The 22,984-nt window shown below is 35.4% G+C and overlaps 1 protein-coding gene across 1 annotated transcript in view; it reads right to left on the bottom strand.

The window, feature by feature from the left end:
* Nucleotides 1-22,984, bottom strand: part of LOC129024424 (variable charge X-linked-like) — a 561,660-nt gene that overhangs the window by 230,119 nt on the left and 308,557 nt on the right. The window contains exon 2 of the mRNA XM_054471482.2: nucleotides 12,439-12,513. The gene's annotated coding sequence lies outside the window, so the exon portion shown is untranslated. The remainder of the gene's footprint in view (nucleotides 1-12,438; nucleotides 12,514-22,984) is intronic.

Here is a 22,984-nt window from a genome sequence, read left to right as displayed (position 1 = left end):
ACAGTAGGGGTCAGATGTGAAACAAAGTTGATGAACATAGAGTGAATACAAACTCCAAACTGTAAGAATCTTTGTTTGGAAAGGGCTTTCTTAGCTTCTGCTTAAAAAGAGATATTATATAATTCCATGGTCTTGAATTTCTTAGGCAGGATCTAACCTTCCATGTAGATAATTACAGAAGACAGTAAAAACAATTGGCATTTAAAATAAAACTGTTGAGGCCAGGCATTGGTGGCTCACACCAGTAATCCCAGCACTTAGGGAGGCCGAGGCAGGCGGATCACCTGAGGTCAGCAGTTCGAGATCAGTCTGGCTGAGGTGGTGAAACCCCATCTCCACTAAAAATACAAAAACTAGTCAGGTGTGGTGGCACGTGCCTGTAATCCCAGCTACTTGAGAGGTCGAGGCAGGAGAATCGCTTGAACCCAGGAGGTGCAGGTTGCAGTGAGCCGAGATTGTGTCACTGTACTCCAGCCTGGGCAACACAGCAAGATCCGTCTCAAAAAGAAAATAAATAAATAAATAAAATAAAATAAAACTTGAAAAAGTAGTTGTTTGAGATGTGGTTTCACATTCATAAAATCAAAATATTATTCTTAATGTCTATAAAAATATTTACTCTGTCCTTTCAGAAGCATTTTATATTTTTTATTTTTAAACTTATTTTCAACAAAATAAAGTCATAATATAAGTAATTAGTAAAAATGGTATGTAAAAATGGAAAAATTTCATAGGAATGGGCTAATTATACTTTATTATTTGTGAATAAAATTATAAAAATGACATGTATTTTATTGAATGTTTAAACTGTTTCCTTGTATTATAACATAGTAGAGTGGGAGAATACCAAATACTATAATAGAAGAAACATTACTAATCATTTATCCAATCTCTTCATTTTACAGAAGAATAAACAAAACTCAGTGAAATCTGGGGTTATTGTGCAAATTGTGTTCTCTGCATCTTAGGTTTGAAGCACCAAACTCTGTTGCATATATGCAAATATGCTGATAGAATCACAACACATTTAAGTTAAATGATTTACAATTATTCAAATTAATTATTTTAATTCTTTAAACAATTATTTATTGTCTGGTTTTATATTGTAGATTAAAAAAAATAAACCTTTCCTCCCTTCCAGATGCCCATTTAAAAAATTAAATAAATAGAAAGGAACCGTCATGGTAAGGAAATGTAGAAGGTCAACTCTCAACAATAGATTTTAACAAGTTTCTGGAAGGGATATTAATGTAAGAAACTGAACAATGCAAACCACCTTCCAGGATGTGTGTCCATTATGCAATCATCACTCAGACTAACACCACGAGAGGAAGAAGGCCAGTGGGTGGTGAAAGGAGCTGAGTGATTATTAGATTTCCAGTTTAGCTTCTCCACCTGCCTTGCTCATGCCTGCAAAGAAAACAAAATAAAACAAAGAGACAAAAACAGAGGGCTTTTCTCCCTAAAAGCCAAACAACAATCTAGAGAAAACTGGTAAGCGGACAAGTTTTGTTGTCCCAAAATAAAGGATACCTTTAATCCAACATACGGGAAATCTATAACATTCAATGCAATCCTTAAAAATGCAATACAGCAAAGCCTGACAGTCAACAAATCTACTCATTTATACTGAATACCTGTAGAACTTTCAATTTCACCTGAGAAAACTAATGGAATACGAAATTATAGTGAAAGAAACTCACACAAACCATCGTGTATAATCAGCTCCACTTTCTGCAAACCAAGTCATCAGTCAAAAGCAAATCAGGGTGAAAGTAAGGGAAATACTATGTTAAAGATAAAACTTATCTCAACAGAAATAGAGATGATGAGGAAAAGAGAATGTAAAACAGACACAGAGAGACTCAGACACACACACACACACACACACACACACACACACACACACACCCTCAGCATCAATCATTTAGCATCTGTTAACATAGATCAGACTCATATAAAAAGGAAATAATGAGGCAGAAAAACTCTTAAAAATTTAAAATATGAGGATCGAAATTCATAATTTATTTGAGGACTAGAAGACAAAAGAAGGAAATCCTAGAATATAAAGCAAAAAGACAAATACATGCAACTAGAGATGAGGGATTTAGTTTCTCAATCCAGAAGCTTCAAACACACCAGTAGGATGTTTACAAAGAGAAAACAAAATGAATTAATTATTTCAAAGAATATAAAATGAGAAACACATGATTTTAGTCAAAGTTAAGATGAATGAAAAAGTTCATGTCCTTGTGAAATCAGAACACCACGAATAAAATTAACCTTATTAAACGTGGAGCTAGATTGTCAATGTGGATGATCTACAAATTGGGAGAGATTAAGATTTGCTTTAGATATTTCTTGGATGATTGTGGTTGCAGAAAATAAAGAATAATGTCTCCAAGTTCGTAAAAAAAGGAAATGATACCAGTAAAACTATTAATCAAGTTTCAGGCAAAACATGAATATATTGTGACTTCATTAAATGTATGCCCTACATACTCTGGTGACATCACTTAAAGACATACTTCAAGGAAACAAGACCAGTAAAAAGGTAAGAAGGTATGGGTTTTAAGGACTGGTTGAACTAACTCAGGAGTCTTAAAAAAAATATTGACTGAGAAGACATCCTAGAAGAAAGCAGTCTGAGTTAGGACTAAATAAATTCACTGATTTTTTTGCCTTTAAGAAGAAAAGGCAAAGAAAAATGGAACGACTTCCACAAAATTCATACAATGAATGAGAAAAATAAATAATTTAGTGCATGTTTTAGGAAGCATATGTTTATTCTTACCACAAGAAGCAAAGACAATTGCATTTTCTGGAAAAGGGCCTGTTTACAACTAAAGACACTGTGAGGGTACACGTGTAAGTTTCAAATACGAAGTGACCTAAACAGTGGCATGATAACTGAAGGAGACTAGAAAGTCACCAGGCGGACTTCAACTCTGATAAGGCTCTCTTCCTGGGCACGCTGCATTAGAACCATGGAGGATGTACTCTGAAGCATGAAGCTTTGTAGGTCTCTGTAGCTATGGTGGTATGAACCGGAGCTGATGGTCGGCACAGTGCTTGAAGCCTGCAGGACGCTCAGGGGCCCATGAAAATGCGTGGATTTATTTAAAATCAGAAGAAAAAATCCACAACTTTAGAGTCAATAAAATGTTCTAATTGTTTTTTTCACATCAGTAAATACGAAATTTTTAGGATGAATGAAATATATGATGGTGGGAGGCACTCAGCAGGGCAAGGGGCCGGGGTCCCAGCTAAGTCAGGCCATGCTCTGAGGAACGGTGCTCTTTTCCTTCTGCTTTTCCACATTTCAGAATCAAGTCATAGAAAAAGATTTAATGGTATTTCCAGAAACAAATTTAAGTTTCATAAGCAAAGCAATGTATTCATGATACATAATTATATAATACATATCTATATAATAGATAATAGATATATTATCTGTTACAATCATATATTATATATTGTATATTATCTATTATACAATTGTATATTATATATTAAAATTGACTATATTATGTTATATAATAAAATACATAACATAAATGATTTCTTATGTTTATATATAATTATTGTAATGCATAGCTATGGTACGATTATATAATAATTGATATCATGAATATATTATATGATTATTATATGTTATATTAATATGGATTATATTATTTATATGTGTGACAGATTATATATAATAATATTTACATATGTCATATATTTCATTATATATAATTATGATATATAATATAATATGATAGATAATATTTATCATATATTCAAGGGAGAAAAGATCAAAGGGAAAAAGTGATGTGAGGAAGGAAGCATATAATATTTATCATACATTATATTACATATGATATATTATGTTATATATCATAATTATATATAATGAAATGCATAATATATACTATAATGTAACATATAATTATATATCATATAATATATATTTATCATCTGTTATATATGATTATATATTGTATATTGTTATATAATATATAATATAATATATAAAATATATAATGTATATTATATAATCATATAATGTATATATGACATATATAACAATATACACAATATATAATATAATTATATACCATATACAATATAAAACATGACAAATATTGTTATATTATATATGAAGCAATATATATTATAATATATAATATCATGTACAATATTATATATTATATTATATCATAATTACATGTAATTAATATATTATATATAATTAACTTTTATATTATATATTAATTATAATATATAATCAATATAAGCATATAATGTATACCATATAATTATACATATATAAAAATATATAATACTATAATTCTATTAAATATGTTAATTTAAGGAATACATTTAATATAAATATATATATGGTGAAGAGGTTGAAGGTGAGATAAGATCTGGCAAAATCATAAGGGTGCTAAAATTCACCTTAGTGGACAATCAAAAATTTTTCAAATGTAAAAATATATTATTTTGAGTTCAAAAGTTAATCAGTAAAGCTTAATAAGTACCTTTAGAATACTGCAGTAGACAAAACAATCCCCCTCTAAATATGTCCTCGTTCGAATCTCCCCAACATTGTGACTATATTAGCTTACATGGCAAAAGGGACTTTGAAGGTGTCTTAAGTCAAGGATTTTGAGGTGGAACTATCATCCCATGGGTCCCTATGAGAGAGACAGGAGGTTTAGAGGGAAAAAGTGACATGAGGAAGGAAGCTTAGTTTGCAGTGGTGCATTTTGAGGTAGAGGAAGGGGCCAGGAACAAAGGAATGCAGTTGTCGTCTAGCAGCTGAAAAAGGGACGGAAAGAGACTTTCCCTTAGAACCTTCAGAAGGAATGCAGCTTTGACAACTGCATTTAGCCCAGTGAGATTCATTCCAAACTTCAGACCAGTAGAACAGTAAGATAATACATTTGTGTTGATTTAAGCCACTAAGTATATGGTTATTTGTTATAGCAGGAATAGAAAACTAATAAAAATATATGCATGAAAGGACTAGTACCACCAAGTTGCCAGGTTTCTGTAATGATGTGTTTTATACATCTATTGTTCTGTTCAATTGATAACTTGCTTCTTGCCTTCTTTTTCTGCATGTTAATGTACTTTAATCATCACTGTGTATAAGTGTATCTCACCTTATTATGCTTTGCTTTACTGTGCTTCACAGACACTTCCTTTTATCTATATTGAAGGTTTGTTGCAACCCTGCGTCCAGCAAGTCTATAGGCACCATTTTTCCAACAGCATGGGCTCACTTTGTGTCTCTGTGTCATATTTAGGTAATTCCTGCAATATTTCAAACTTTTTCATTATTATTCTATCTACTATGGTGATCTGTGATAAATGATCTTTTATGTTACTATTATAATTGTTTTGGGGCACCATGAACCATGTTCATATACGATGGCAAACTTAATCAATAAATGTTGTGTGTGTTCTGGCTGGTCCACCTACCAGCTGTTACCCTATCTCTCTTTCTCCTCAGTCTTCCCTATTCCCTGAGACACAACAATGTTGAAACCAGGCCAATTAATAACCCTGTAATGGCCTCTGAGTGTTCAAGTGAAAAAGAAGAGTCTCATGTTTCTCACTTTAAATCAAAAGCTAGACATGATTAAGCTTCGTGATCAAGGCACATTTAAAGCCAAGATAGGCCAAAAGCTAGGCCTCTTGAAAAACAGTTATCCAAGTTGTTAATGCAAATAAAAAGTTATTGAAGGAATTTAAAAGTGCGACTCCAGTGAACACATGAATGATAAGAAAGTGAAACAGCCTTATTGCTGAACTGAAGATAGTTCAAGAGGTAAGGATAGAAGATCAAACCCATACAACATTCCCTTAAACCAAGCCTAGCCCAGGGCAAAGTTCTAATTTTCTCCAATTCCATGAAGGCTGAGAGAGGTGAGGAAACTGCAGAAGAAAAGTTTGAAGCTAGAATATATGGGTTCATGAGGTTTTAAAAAAGAAGCTGTCTCTACAACATAAACGTACAAGGTGCAGCAGCAAGTGCTGATGAGAAGCTGCAGCACATTATCCAGAAGACCTAGCTAAAATCACTCATGAAGGTGGCTACACTAAACAAAAGATTTTCAGTGTAGGAGAAACAGCCTTCTATTGGAAGAAGATGCACCTAGGACTTTCACAGCTACAGAGAAGTCAATGTGTGGCTTCAAAGTTTCAAAGGACAGGCTGACTCTCTTGATAGGCAGCTGGTGACTTTAAGTTGAAGACAATGCTCATTTACCATTCTGAAAATCTTGAGGTCTTTCAGAATTATGCTAAATCTACTCTACCTGTGCTCTGTAAATGGAAGAACAAAGCCTGGACAACAGTACATCTGTTTACAGCATGGTTTACTGAATATTTTAAGCCCTCTGTTGAAAGACACCAATCAGAAAAAAAAAAAGATTTATTTCAAAATACTTCTGCTCATTGACAATTCACTTGGTAACCCCAGAGCTCTGATGGAGACGTACAAGATTTATGTTGTTTTCATGCCTACTAACACAACATCAATTCTGCAGTCCATAGCTTATGGAGTAATTTTGGCTTTTAATTCATATTATTTAAGAAATACATCTTATAAGGCTATAGCTACCATAGACAGTGATTCATCTGTTGGATCTGGTCAAAGTAAACTGAACACCTTCTGGAAGAGATTTACCATTCTAGATGCTATTAAGAACATTTGTGATTCATGGGAGGAGGTCAACCTACCAACATCAACAGAAGTTTGGAAAAAATTGATTCCAAACCTCATGGGTGATTTTGGGGGGTTCAAAGCTTCAGTGGAGGAAGTAATGGTAGATGTGGCAGAAATAGCAAGAGAACTAGAATTAGAAGTGGAGCCTGAAGATGGGACTGAATTGCTGCAATCTCATATGAAACCTGAATGAAGTAGGAGCTGCTTCTTATGGATGAGCAAAGAAAGTGATCTCTTCAGATGGTGAACATGCTGTGAACATTGTTGAAACAACAATAAAGGATTTAGAATATGACATGAATTTAGTTGATAAAGCAGAGGCAGAATTTGAGAGAACTGACTCCAATTGTGAAAGAAGTTCTACTGTGGGTAGAATAATATTAAGCAACAGAGAAATCTTTCCTGCAAAAAGATTACGTGACTTGCTGAAGGCTCAGATGATCAGCATTTTGGGCAATAAAGTATTTTTAATTAAGGTATGTACATTGTTATTTAGACCTAATGCTATTGTACAATAGACTACAGTACATAAATTTTATATGTACTGAGAAACCAAAAAATTAATGTGACTTGCTTTAATTGCAATAGTCACTTTATTGTTGTGGTCTGGAACTGAACCTGCAATCTCTCCAAGGTATGCCTGAATACCTTGGTTTACATGGTATACATTCATTTAAACTAGCTGAAGGCAACAAAGAGAAGATTCTCCTCTTGGTACTTGTTTTAAAACATTTTATTAGATGATTTTTGGATTTTGAGTATACATTCCTGGCCCGTTACATAGCAGGAGAATGTTTTCTTAATATTACCAGAATTTCCCCTAATCAGAGCTCCAAACCACATATTGGCCACTTTATAAGAAACAAGAGCCAGCCAGTTGACATCTCTAGTTGAAAGCCAATACCAGTTTTTTGGCAGTTTCATAGCCACCTTTTATTAATTTAAAATGGGGGTGACCGAAACATTTTAAGACCATGACTGTGGGTCAATTCCCTGGGAAGATGCTCATTTAGAATGCACCAGATATGCTGTGATGTTAAACTTCAATATTCAAAGAAGTTTTTCAAATATATTGTATAGTAGTTGCAGATTCTACCTTATAAACTGGGTGTTGCTAGTCTCATAAAAACTGAAATAGAAAAAGACACAAGTATCAAATACAATTCTAGTTATGACCCACGATGGTAGTTTTAGCTGTAGATTCATATTGAAATCAACTGGGGAAGCTTTAAGAAATGGAGACATCATCTTCCCCAAACTCTTCCACCCTCTGCCTGCATTGAATTAGGATCTCTGGGGATGGTGCTCCACCAATAGCATTTCTAAAAACAACTCCTTTTAGTTGATTCCAATGGGGAACCCAGCTAAAGAAAAATTGTCCTCAGGCAGCTCAGCTATTGAGATCCTACACATGTGACCTGTTATTCAATGAATACTGGACTATCTGGCCAACTGGTTCATATCTGAAATACTGTTGACATTTGCCTCACTCCTGTCAGCTGAGAACTGTCCCTTATTCTTAATATTTTGCCTTTAACTTGACACATGCTCCATCAGTGTTGTTATAGATATGACTAAATCCTACTCTAAAATTTACCCTTGGAAGTGATTCATAATCACATAATGAATATCTCTGGGCCTATTTAAAATTGTTAAGATTGGACCACCCTAAAACCACAGCAAAGCTAAAATCAGGCATACATGTCAATGTTGTTAAAATTTCTTTGTAGTGCAAGGGTTTTCAAATATTCTGCTCAGTTAAAAACTCATGAAACTATCTGGATTCCTTTTAAATTTCATTTTCCAAATCAATTGGGCCTTCTCTTGAATCAATAGACTTGGACAAGTATTACAGAGAAGTAAAGTTTATTTTCAATTATAGGGACTTGTAAAAATGTGTTTCAACCTAATGTTTCCCCATTTTCATCTATCTTCTCCGAATAGGTAATTACTTTCTGGATTTTGGAATATTTTTCTCCATGATAAAATCATCTTGACAGTGCTGTATTTTGCAGACATTTCAGTGTGGGTTTCTTATTTAATTGGGTGACTTTCTCATGTCTTCCTAATCTCTCTCAGCATTGGTATAATTTCAGATTATTTAAATTCTAAAAAACTATTTATCCTTTAATTAAATATTACTTTATTACAAAAAAGTAATATTTACCATTACTTTTAATGGCAAAAACCACAATTGCTTTTGCACCAACCAAATAAAATTTGTTTATATTGCATACAACATATTTTGAAACATGTATACATTATGGAATGGTTCAATTGGGGTAATTAACATATGTATTATTATGAATATATATTTTATTATATGAAATATAACTTATTCTTTGTTGCCAGAACATTTAAAATCTACTCTCTTAACAACTTTCAAGAATGCAATACCCTGTTATTAACTATAGTCACCCTGTTTTCCAATAGATCTCTTGAACTTATTCCTTCTAACTGAAGTTTCGTATATTCTGACTTAATGGTACTATAACTAAACTGTACCTATAAAAGTTGGGAACAAGAGCTAATCATATGTTTGAAAATTTTCAAGACCTAATTAGATGTTTTCAGAAAATTTCCAAACATTTGAACACGTAGATCTTGATCCTGGTTCTTATAGGTGCAGTTTGAATCATAGTTCCATTAAAGTGAGCATTCCACATTACTGGACAAGATCAAAGGAGTCTTTTTCATGTGTATTTATTTTCTCCCCTCCATCCTTCTTTCTGGAAAGTATTAGCAAAGTATTACTTCTTTTTTTTTTGTGGCATCTAGTTAAACATTTTTAAGTTAGGGACAGATTTAATGGCAATATGTCCCATTCCGGTATTGTTATTTAAGGCTCTCTAGGGTTGATTCTTCTGAACTGTACCACCCAAAGTTACTTCAAATAATCCTAGATGGCTGGGTCCACTGTTATGCTTTTCCCAAGGAGGGACTAAAGAAGGTAGAGATCATAAGGTTTAGCAACATTGTTCATCATAATCCAGTTCCAAATCTTCATCTGAAATTTATATGGCATTTTCTTCCTCTTCACTGGGTTTCCACTTTATATTTAATTCTTTCAGGAGATGACAGTAATGTGCTTCCACTCCAAAGCCATTGCCAAAAAGAAAAAAATGATTGTTTTCATGAGCATCATGAGGCAGAGTCTTTTATTTTTCTTATTTCGAATGAAAAGCATATATCTTCATGTATTTTGCATGCTTACATCCCAGGGAAAGAATATGTAATTATTTCTCCAATTGCTGCCTTAATTTTTCTACTTTTGTTTACTACAATATACTGAAGTCTGTGTATCTTTTTAAAATAAAATAAATCTGTGAAACGGCGCCATTGCATTAAATATATTAAAGTACAAAACACTCTCAGTAGACCATGGGAAGGATTACAAATTACACTCAGATATCTGAAGAGTAGAATCAGCAACTATGTATGTGTCTTACTGCTGTATATACATCTCCAACTAAATACAGAGACACATTTTGCCTTATATTCTTATAAGAAAATATATAAAAAATAACAAAACATAGACCAATTACTATACTTGGTATTGTTTTCTCTCCACATCAGACATTATTTGCCTCAATGGTGGTTCCTGTAAATGCCCATCTTTTGCTGATCCAAGAAGTACAAATAACTATGACCACACAATGTAAAACAGGAGCCCATTTGGTAAAACCTATGCATATTTTAAAATAGAAAAGAAAGACATCTAAATGTTCACAAATCTTAATTATGGCAGGGCATGGATGATTTTCTGATTCCTCTCCTTATCTTTATTTAACTATCGGGGTAACTTTTATTTTTGATTTTTTGAGGCAGAGTCTTGCTCTGTCGCCCAGGCTGCAGTACAGTGATGTGATCTTGGCTCACTGCAACCTCTGCCTCCTGCATTCAAGCTATTCTCTCACCTCAGCTTCCCGAGTAGCTGGGATTACAGGCACCTGCCACCACACATGGCTAATTTTTGTATTTTTAGGAGAGATGGGGTTTCACCATGTTGGCCAGGCTGGTCTCGAACTCCCAAACTCAGGTGATCTGCCTGCCTCACTCAGCCTCCCAAAGTGCAGGAATTACACGTGTGAGCCACTGTGCCTGGCCAACAGTCATTTTTAATGAGATGAAATATTTTTGTAGAAAGCACCAGGAATGATGGCTATGTGTTTAAGTAGCATATGTTCAGCATGTGAGACATCAGCTTCATCTACTGCTCTTATAATTACCAGAATTGTCTAGTTCACAAAATTGAGTCATGACTCTTGAAATTGCCATTATACATAGGTGATCTAAATATCCCCACATGGATACAGTACACTATTGACCCATTATTTGATAGTATCTCTAACTTTTTCCAAATGCAAGAGGAGAAAGTTCTATGATGTCTTCAGATTCTCCAGGTTTTTCAATTCAGGTTTTTGTTTTTCTTTTGTTTTTCTGAATTCCAAATGTCTAGGATCCAATATTATATGTGTATACTTCATATTCTTACAGAAATATCAGCTAGAGATTATAATGGACCATTTAAGTTTCATAAATAAGAATAAAAATATTATTCTGGTGTTTTGATTAATTAATAGAATGGTCAATCTTCTTATGCATTACATTTTTAAAAAATAACATCACAGCTGGTCAATTTACTTTAAAAAGAATTCAAAGAAAATTAGAGACATCAAAAATCAAAGCAAACTGAAAGTATCATTTTAGATCCAATAAACGGTCCAAATACTTTAAAAAGAGATATATTTCAGGGGGATAGTGGGAGAGGAAAATGCCATAACAGTTTTGGAAAGAAATATTTTAAGAACCATAAAGAAAACATTGAACATAATCAACTGGGCACTTACCATATATTGACACTAAACCGAATATTTTATTTATAAACTGTCATAATAACATTCCTATTAGAGAGGTGTGTCTGCACCCACTTTAATAAGAAGAACACTGAAGTTGAAAAAGCTAAATAATTAGTTGAGGTCACACATTGGTGGAGGGATGAGATGAAGCTGAAAGGAGGGCCTTTCCTTATTGATGGGCTCCTCTGTCCTAAACCACGCTGTTCTAGCCATGGTTTTGAAACATTAATCACAGAAATCTCCTTTCTAAGCCTTTCTCAAAAAGAAATCACTTCAGCTAACCAGAAGATATGTGTATGAATATATTTGTGACAGTAAAAATTACAAAGTGCATACAAAAGAGATTCATAAAAAAGGTTCTGGAAGGTTGATCAAAATACAAGGATTAATTTATAATTTAACATTCTGAAGCCTATTTGTCATTATGGAAAATGACGCCAACATAGTGTTAAATGAAGATGCAGGCAAAAATATTTCATAAATAATATAATTTCTAGTATATAAAACATAATTCCAAGTTAATATTTAAAAAACATTAAAAAGTTATCTTAGGGTGTGAGAACAATGATGTTTTTAAATTTAAATATTCTATAACTTTGACATTGAACTTACTACCGTGAATTGTGTGCAGTTTGAACTTAATGAAAATCTTCAAAGACTATAATTTAGATGTGATTTAAAAACAACAGAGATCCATTCAGTCTGCAATCACATAATGGAAAAAATATAACGTCATTCATATACGATTTTTCCATTTGACATGGCCTAGAGAAAATGTGAGCTATCTTCTGCTATAAACAACCTTTACATTCTTGGAGCTGTCAGGGTAATATCTCTGAACGTAAGTTTCCTTACCTGAAAAATGATGAGTTTGGAGGACACAATCTCTTAACTTGTCTTCAGTGGTAATAGTCTATGAATTTGTAAGTGCTAGGAAGAAAATAGAAAATAAGAAGCAAATTCATTGGCATGGCACTATGGATGATAATACGAGGATAGTTTCAGAATGATAACTGACATCATCAAAAAAACATTGAAATTGGAAAATTTCAGCTACAGATAAATTAAGTATCTCTCTATAGATCTATATAGTAAAATGACGTAGCCAAGCTATCAATTTTGTGATATATGCAGCATTTTAAACAGGTGATTATTAGGACTAAATTTTCAGCCCATTAGTGATAGATTAATGGCATAGCTTGCTTCCAAGGGGAACTCTTATGGACCCTATGAACTCTCACCTCCACAAAAAAGAGATGGGGCTTGCAGGTGGCCTGGTATGTGTGGAAAAGGTGATGTGCAGATAACTCGCATGAAGCACTGCTAACCTCTCCTCAATATATGGCCAAATAAATTAAGAATGCTCTCAGTGGTCATCTTTTCAGCTCTCTTTCAATGCCTCCTTCTATTGCCCTTCACTTCCCCATCTCTCCCCTCCCTTCCGTGGGATCCACTCTTATTATAACATCCCATCCAGGACTCTAGGTGCTCAAGTTTTTCCTTTACCCACATAAGTTTTGCCCTACATAAGTTAGTCCTCAGAACGTATTTGGTCAGGAGATGCCTGCTGTCTGATTGAAACATATAAACCATCTTCATGTTTCAAGTGACCTCTTGCTGAGGAGGTTTATCTTGAGTCAGGGTGCTTGACCTAAGTTATTATGAAGAGAGAGAGAGAGAGAGAGGAAGAGGAAGAGGAAGAGGAAGAGAAGGAAGGAAGGAAGGGAAAGGAAGGAAGGAAGGGGAAGGAAGGAAGGAAGGAAAGGTGAGCAGGGGAAGGGAGAGAGGAATGAAGGAGAGGAGGGAGGAAGGGGCAGAAGGAAAGAAGAGAGGAAGTAAAGAAAGTAGCATTGAAAAAAGATGCTTGCACAAGAATGTTTATAGCAGCACAATTCGCAATTGCAAAAACGTGGAACCAGCCCAGAGCCCATCAATCAATGAATGGATAAATAAATTGTGATATATATATATATGTGTGTGTGTGTATATATAATCGAATACTACTCAGCCATAAAAAGGAATGGATTAATGGCATTCACAGCAACCTGGATGGGATTGGATAGTATTATTCTAAGCGACGTAACTCAGAAATGGAAAACCAAACATCATATGTTCTCATAAGTAGGAGCTAAGTTTTGAAGATGCAAACGCAAAAGAATGATACAATGGACTTTGGGGATTCAGGGGGAAATGGTGGGAAGGGGGTGAGGGATAAAGGACTACTAATTGGGTTCAGTGTATACTGCTCGGATGATGGCTGTACCAAAATCTCACAAATCACCACTAAAGAACTTTTTCATGTAACCAAATACCACCTGTTCTCCAAAAACCTATGGAAATTAAAAAAATAAAAGAAAAGAAAATCCTGCTTGGTTTCCAAGGAAAGGAAAAACAAATAAAACAAGCCAACAGAGGTATAAAAATAGCATTTGTAATTCCTAAACATTGTTAATAGTCATTTTATAATTGTTATGAATTAATTGATAAGAGAGCTTTCTATAAAGGTCAAATGTTAAAGACGAGAAAATATTTACCTTGAAGATATCAGAAAGGCATCAGTTAGGTCTTAAAGGAAAGTCATTTCAGGTATTTATCCAGTTCTTTTTTTTTAATTATAAAAGCGAATTATTTACTTTCCAATATGATTGCTCATCTGCTAGATTTTACTTAAAGCTCACGATGGTTAATTTTTAATTTATTCACACATCCCTACCAAGCACCATTCCTTATTTCTACTCTTTTTCAGAAAATAAAAATTAAAAAGTTGTGTGGACTCACTATTTCCATTCTTTTCTTCCCACTCTTTTTTAAAACAATTTTTTTCAGGCTTTCCACCAAATACTCCATCAAAACTGTCTTTTTCCAGGTCACTGACAACTTCCACATCATTAATTTTTTGGTCACTTCTCAGTCTTCACTTACTTACTTAGCAGTATTTGATACTGTTGATTCTGTTCAAATTGTCTTATAATTCCATTATAACTACAGTAATAATTCAGCTGAAATTATAAGCATGTAAAATTACTTAGCTCCCCATTTAAAATGACAATCACAAAACTCTTTATATTCCAGAAGACAAATATCTGTAAGCACTATAAATTCCTATAAATATGAAAATTTCCTAATGGACATGTCAATTGCATGTCCACAATGAACTTCCGCAGCTATTGCAAAATCATCTTAATCTATGTCAATAGAAACTTTTACCAGTAGGTAGGTTCCCTGGCCCTTTGCAACTTAAAATCAGGCACTGAAAGGAAAAGATGATAATGAGTTTTTGGTGCCCCGGGGGGTGAATTTTGTACATAGATTGTACAGAAGTTACTTTGATTTTAAATATTAATATTCAATTTATTATGGTTATAAATTCAAAATACTGGTTTGCCTTAAGCACCCTTATGCTTTTAATTTGTATCACAAATATTATTTAAAATAGAAATCTAGGAAATTTTATAATTACCTTTAAAGGAGATTTTCAATTATGTCTACATTAACAAGTGTAATTATTTAGCATGCATTACATGTTTTAAGCCTCACTTAATACGTTAAGTTTCCTTCAACTTTTGATTACTAAACATACTTTCTCAGACACTTAAACTATTCTTGCAAATTTAATAAATGCAATATATAGATGTATGCACATGCACACACAGTGACCAGAAAAGTGTGGTATGACATTATGGATGGAGATGTATCATCCAGAATGAATTTTTCCAAACCCCTTTGCTGTGTTAAACCCCTTTTTTGTAGTCAGTTGTTATATATGCAAACACTAAAAAGGGAACAGTCCATAGCCTATGCACCTGTGTTCAAGTTGCACATTAACTAAATATGCAAGTCAAGTTCATGATATTCATGCCAAGCAGAAACACCAAGTGACAGATTTAACTTATCTATAAGCAGCATCATTCTCTTCTGAACATTTTTTATGTTCATCCATTACAACTACAGCTTATATAGATACTTAAGACATCTAATATGATTCTGTGCGGCCAAAGGGTGTGCCTGATGCTAACATCACAGCTTCAAAGGGTACCATTTTAGTGGCCACAATCCACATGTATCCTGCAGAACTAATCAACTCTTTTTGGTATTGGATGAGAGTTAAATTTTCCCCTCTTACCTTGATGGCTTACAAACTGTGCAGGCTAAGTTGGTGCCCATACCTCTCAGTGTAATATTGAGAGGTTCTAAATAATAGTAAAAAATAATTCTAATATCTTGCCCTACATGAAGGAATTGTCTTGACACATTTTCAACAGAAGCCAAGAACAAGTGTTTTCAGCATTCTGAAAAGTAATTTCAGAATTTTGAGTTTGTGTAGTGGCCTAGATGTAAATTTATTTTTAAATGATTGAATTTCATCTTGTCTGAAGACTAAAATAACAGGAAATAACTAAGAGGCTGAGAAATACATTTATAACAGGGTAACTTACATAAGTTTCACATTAACAGTTTGCAGAGCATGGTATGATTTTTAATATCCTCAATTATATTTGAAAACTAAATAAGTCTTCTATATTAGTAGCCTCAAGCTCTCCGACAGCAGATACCTTCAATTACAAACTCTTACCTCAATTTGCCTTCTTAGGGACACTGATTATATTGCATGTAGGTCTTCCAACAAAGACCACTTTTAAAATATCAAATCATGACACTCAACCCTTTCATTTCAGTTCAACATTTATTATATTATCTTCATTTTATCTACCTTGAGGTTGCCACCATGTAAATATCCATTTCATTCAATGTTTCAATAAATATTCTCTGAATGTATAGTATGTGTCAGTCTCTGAGCTAAAATAAGTGTATTACGGTGGTGACATAAGCATAAAATTTTTTAAAAATAACTGTAAAGATTTAATTTATTCTCAAGTTTTCAGACAAGAACATGCTTAAAGTATATGAATTCAAGACTTCCAAATCTTCCCTTATGGCCATCCCTAATAGCCTTCTATTACATAGTTTTATGCAAGAATTTATGTCCCATTCTCTTTGTAACTGATGGCCTAATGACTTTATCTTTGATATAACTTTAGTTTTTCTGATTTTCATCTTTAGAGACAGTATTCTCAGTGCAGTTTTCAACTGACTAGTCTACAAAGCATTTATTGTCCAAGTTATCAATCATTATACTGCTGGAGTCTGAGTGGTTTCTTGAACTTTTTCAAATATCATGAAAATGTCACCATTAGTGTTGGATTAATATTGACTATCTTATTGTAGCCATTATGAATTTCAAATAAATGATTATGAAAACATAATTTGCACTAATTTATATAAAGTTTGTATAATTTATTTTCTGACATATTTGTGTCTGAAAACTGTGAGACAAGATGCTGTTTTTCCAATACCAGTTATATGTTGAAAAGTAATTCTATTCTTTAGCCACTTAAAGTTATGACTTTCCAGGAATTTGAAGGTCCTCATTCCTGGAACTGTTCAAAGTTGGATACACATATAACAGGGATATAACAGAAAATTTCCAAACAAAGGCATTGATTTAGTTTAGAAAATTTTTAACTTTTCTTCAAGTGTTCATATGTTCTAAAGTTCTGTGAGTCTAAGAATTTGTGTTTTTGCTTGATTTACATTGTGAGTCTTCCTTGAGAACAAAAATTCTCCCCTTTATCTTTAGGGATCCAATAAATACAAAACTGAGGACTTAGAGATTTTACTGATATTTTACTGATAGAATTACCTTCTGCACAGTTAGTGCACATCTATACAAACAGATTTATTTAAAAGGCTGATAATTTTCCACTTAATTATTTGTTTGTTTTCAACAATGATCCTACTTATGTGGAAAATGTAGGAATTTTGTTTTTACAAAGAGGCCAAAGGCAAGCAGATGATATTTAGTACCTCTCTTTGTAATTTCTCAAGATTTGTTACTGGGGGGAGGAGCCAAGATGGCCGAATAGGAACAGCTCCGGTCTACAGCTCCCAGCGTGAGCGACGCAGAAGAAGGGTGATTTCTGCATTTCCACCTGAGGTACCGGGTTCATCTCACTAGGGAGTGCCAGACAGTGGGCACAGGTCAGTGGGTGCGCGCACTGTGTGTGAGCCGAAGCAGGGCGAGGCATTGCCTCACTCAGGAAGCGCAAGGGGTCAGGGTGTTCCCTTTCCTAGTCAAAGAAAGGGGTGACAGACGGCACCTGGAAAATCGGGTCACTCCCACCCTAATACTGCGCTTTTCCGACGGGCTTAAAAAACGGCGCACCAGGAGATTGTATCCCACACCTGGCTCAGAGGGTCCTACGCCCAAGGAGTCTCGCTGATTCCTAGCACAGCAGTCTGAGATCAAACTGCAAGGCAGCAGAGAGGCTGGGGGAGGGGGACCTGCCATTGCCCAGGCTTGCTGAGGTAAACAAAGCAGCTGGAAACTCGAACTGGGTGGAGCCCACCACAGCTCAAGGAGGCCTGCCTCCCTCTGTAGGCTCCACCTCTGGGGGCAGGGCGCAGACAAACAAAAAGACAGCAGTAACCTCTGCAGACTTAAATGTCCCTGTCTGACAGCTTTGAAGAGAGCAGTGGTTCTCCCAGCACGCAGCTGGAGATCTGAGAACGGGCAGACTGCCTCCTCAAGTGGGTCCCTGACCCCTGACCCCCGAGCAGCCTAACTGGGAGGCACCACCCAGCAGGGGCAGACTGACACCTCACACGGCTGGCCCGTCCGGGTACTCCAACAGACCTGCAGCTGAGGGTCCTGTCTGTTAGAAGGAAAACTAACAAACAGAAAGGACATCCACACCAAAAACCCATCTGTACATCACCATCATCAAAGACCAAAAGTAGATAAAACCACAAAGATGGGGAAAAAACAGAGCAGAAAAACTGGAAACTCTAAAAAGCAGAGCGCCTCTCCTCCTCCAAAGGAATGCAGTTCCTCACCAGCAACGGATCAAAGCTGGACGGAGAATGACTTTGACGAGCTGAGAGAAGAAGGCTTCAGACGATCAAATTACTCCGAGCTACGGGAGGATATTCAAACCAAAGGCAAAGAAGTTGAAAACTTTGAAAAAAATTTAGAAGAATGTATAACTAGAATAACCAATACAGAGAGAAGTGCTTAAAGGAGGTGATGGAGCTGAAAACCAAGTCTCGAGAACTACGTGAAGAATGCAGAAGCCTCAGGAGCCGATGCGATCAAATGGAAGAAAGAGTATCAGCCCTGGAAGACCTAATAGACATCTACAGAACTCTCCACCCCAAATCAACAGAATATACATTTTTTTCAGCACCACACCACACCTATTCAAAAATTGACCACATAGTTGGAAGTAAAGCTCTCCTCAGTAAATGTAAAATAACAGAAATTATAACAAACTATCTCTCAGATCACAGTGCAATCAAGCTAGAACTCAGGATTAAGAATCTCACTCAAAACCGCTCAACTACATGGAAACTGAACAACCTGCTCCTGAATGACTACTGGGTACATAACGAAATGAAGGCAGAAATAAAGATGTTCTTTGAAACCAATGAGAACCAAGACACAACATACCAGAATCTCTGGGATGCATTCAAAGCAGTGTGTAGAGGGAAATTTATAGCACTAAATGCCCACAAGAGAAAGCAGGAAAGATCCAAAATTGACACCCTAACATCACAATTAAAAGAACTAGAAAAGCAAGAGCAAACACATTCAAAAGCTAGCAGAAGGCAAGAAATAACTAAAATCAGAGCAGAACTGAAGGAAATAGGGACACAAAAAACCCTTCAAAAAATTAATGAATCCAGGAGCTGGTTTTTTGAAAGGATCAACAAAATTGATAGACCGCTAGCAAGATTAATACAGAAAAAAAGAGAGAAGAATCAAATAGATGCAATAAAAAATGATAAAAGGGATATCACCACCGATCCCACAGAAATACAAACTACCATTAGAGAATACTACAAACACCTCTATGCAAATAAACTAGAAAATCTAGAAGAAATGGATAAATTCCTCGACACATACACTCTCCCAAGACTAAACCAGGAAGAGGTTGAATCTCTGAATAGACGAATAACAGCAGCTGAAATTGTGGCAATAATCAATAGCTTACCAACCACAAAAAGTCCAGGACCAGATGGATTCACAGCCGAATTCTACCAGAGGTACAAGGAGGAACTGGTACCATTCCTTCTGAAACTATTCCAATCAATAGAAAAAGAGGGAATCCTCCCTAACTCATTTTATGAGGCCAGCATCATCCTGATACCAAAGCCAGGCAGAGACACAACAAAAAAAGAGAATTTTAGACCAATATTCTTAATGAACATTGATGCAAAAATCCTCAAGAAAATACTGGCAAACCGAATCCAGCAGCACATCAAAAAGCTTATCCACCATGATCAAGTGGGCTTCATCCCTGGGATTCAAGGCTGGTTCAATATATGCAAATCAATAAATGTAATCCAGCATATAAACAGAACCAAAGACAAAAGCCACATGATTATCTCAATAGATGCAGAAAAGGCCTTTGACAAAATTCAACACCCCTTCATGCTAAAAACTCTCAGTAAATTAGGTATTGATGGGACGTATCTCAAAATAATAAGAGCTATCTATGACAAACCCACAGCCAATATCATACTGAATGGGCAAAAACTGGAAGCATCCCCTTTGAAAACTGGCACAAGACAGGGATGCCCTCCTTCACCACTCCTATTTAACATAGTGTTGGAAGTTCTGGCCAGGGCAATTAGGCAGGAGAAGGAAATCAAGGGTATTCAATTAGGAAAAGAGGAAGTCAAATTGTCCCTGTTTGCAGACGACATGATTGTATATCTAGAAAACCCCATTGTCTCAGCCCAAAATCTCCTTAAGCTGATAAGCAACTTCAGCAAAGTCTCAGGATACAAAATCAATGTACAAAAATCACAAGCATTCTTATACACCAACAACAGACAAACAGAGAGCCAAATCATGAGTGAACTCCCATTCACAATTGCTTCAAAGAGAATAAAATACCTAGGAATCCAACTTACAAGGGATGTGAAGGACCTCTTCAAGGAGAACTACAAACCACTGCTCAAGGAAATAAAAGAGGATACAAACACATGGAAGAACATTCCATGCTCATGGGTAGGAAGAATCAATATCGTGAAAATGGCCATATTGCCCAAGGTAATTTACAGATTCAATGCCATCCCCATCAAGCTACCAATGACTTTCTTCACAGAATTGGAAAAAACTACTTCAAAGTTCATATGGAACCAAAAAAGAGCCCGCATCGCCAAGTCAATCCTAAGCCAAAAGAACAAAGCTGGAGGCATCACGCTACCTGACTTCAAACTATACTACAAGGCTACAGTAACCCAAACAGCATGGTACTGGTACCAAAACAGAGATATAGATCAATGGAACAGAACAGAGCTCTCAGAAATAACGCCGCATATCTACAACTATCTGATCTTTGACAAACCTGACAAAAACAAGAAATGGGGAAAGGATTCCCTATTTAATAAATGGTGCTGGGAAAACTGGCTAGCCATATGGAGAAAGCTGAAACTGGATCCCTTCCTTACACCTTATACAAAAATCAATTCAAGATGGATTAAAGACTTAAACGTTAGACCTAAAACCATAAAAACCCTAGAAGAAAACCTAGGCATTACCATTCAGGACATAGGCATGGGCAAGGACTTCATGTCTAAAACACCAAAAGCAATGGCAACAAAAGCCAAAATTGACAAATGAGATCTAATTAAACTAAAGAGCTTCTGCACAGCAAAAGAAACTACCATCAGAGTGAACAGGCAACCTACAGAATGGGAGAAAATTTTCGCAACCTACTCATCTGACAAAGGGCTAACATCCAGAATCTACAATGAACTCCAACAAATTTACAAGAAAAAAACAAACAACCCCATCAAAAAGTGGGCGAAGGACATGAACAGACACTTCTCAAAAGAAGACATTTATGCAGCCAAAAAACACATGAAAAAATGCTCACCATCACTGGCCATCAGAGAAATGCAAATCAAAACCACAATGAGATACCATCTCACACCAGTTAGAATGGCAATCATTCAAAAGTCAGGAAACAACAGGTGCTGGAGAGGATGTGGAGAAATAGGAACACTTTTACACTGTTGGTGGGACTGTAAACTAGTTCAACCCTTGTGGAAGTCAGTGTGGCGATTCCTCAGGGATCTAGAACTAGAAATTCCATTTGACCCAGCCATCCCATTACTGGGTATATACCCAAAGGACTATAAATCATGCTGCTATAAAGACACATGCACACGTATGTTTATTGCAGCACTATTCACAATAGCAAAGACTTGGAAGCAACCCAAATGTCCAACAACGATAGACTGGATTAAGAAAATGTGGCACATATACACCATGGAATACTATGCAGCCATAAAAAATGATGAGTTCATGTCCTTTGTAGGGACATGGATGAAATTGGAAATCATCATTCTCAGCAAACTATCGCAAGAACAAAAAGCCAAACACCGCATATTCTCACTTATAGGTGGGAATTGAACAATGAGAACACTTGGACACAGGAAGGGGAACATCACACTCTGGGGACTGTTGTGGGGTGGGGGGAGGGGGGAGGGATAGCATTGGGAGATATACCTAATGCTAGATGACGAGTTAGTGGGTGCAGCGCACCAGCATGGCACATGCATACATATGTAACTAACCTGCACATTGCGCACATGTACCCTAAAATCTAAAGTATAATAATAATAAAACAAACAAACAAACAAAAAACAAAGATTTGTTACTGAAATATCTCAATGTTATGTAGTAGAGTAACTTTGTTAGTTCTTATAAATTTTTCTTATGAATTTCTTAAGAATAACTATCTCTTATGCAATACATTGCAGCTAGCCAGGGTGCAAGCCGAGGATAACAAATTAGTAGTCAGCACTCTGTCTTTAGAGTATGTAAGTTAAGAAAATGTGTGGTTTCTCATATTCCAGAAAATCCAAACATCTTTGGAGAAATAAGTGAGTTTCAATGGTCAAAAATATAATATAGGAAGTCTAAATAAATAAACAAAAAATAGCAAGTTTCAAAGGAATCACAATTTAGACCTAAAATACTGGCCCCTTAGTAATATGGTAAAAACAGTTACCTATCCTATCTCTCTGATTGTCAAGATGAAAGAGGGTGTGGAGGGAGAGAAGTAAGATGGAGAGAGAAGGAGAGAAACAGAGAAAGGGAATGAGAGATGAAAAGGAAAGATGGAGAGAGAGACACACAGAGACAGAGGGGCACACACACATACACAGACTGATTTCATCAGGGATCGAAACATCATAGGGAGAATGTTTTAAAGTTAGCCTGTACGTAGTAACACACATTTGATGGGAAGTGATTCTGTATGTTACTGTAACATTTACTCAGATCATAGAAATGAACCAGCACCTCCTCAATGATGAATCATTAATT

This window comes from Pongo pygmaeus, chromosome X, assembly GCF_028885625.2.
Source record: "Pongo pygmaeus isolate AG05252 chromosome X, NHGRI_mPonPyg2-v2.0_pri, whole genome shotgun sequence".
Lineage (NCBI taxonomy): Eukaryota > Metazoa > Chordata > Mammalia > Primates > Hominidae > Pongo > Pongo pygmaeus.
The sequence above is the reverse complement of the archived record's forward strand: the minus strand, read 5'-3'. Positions and strand labels throughout refer to the sequence as shown.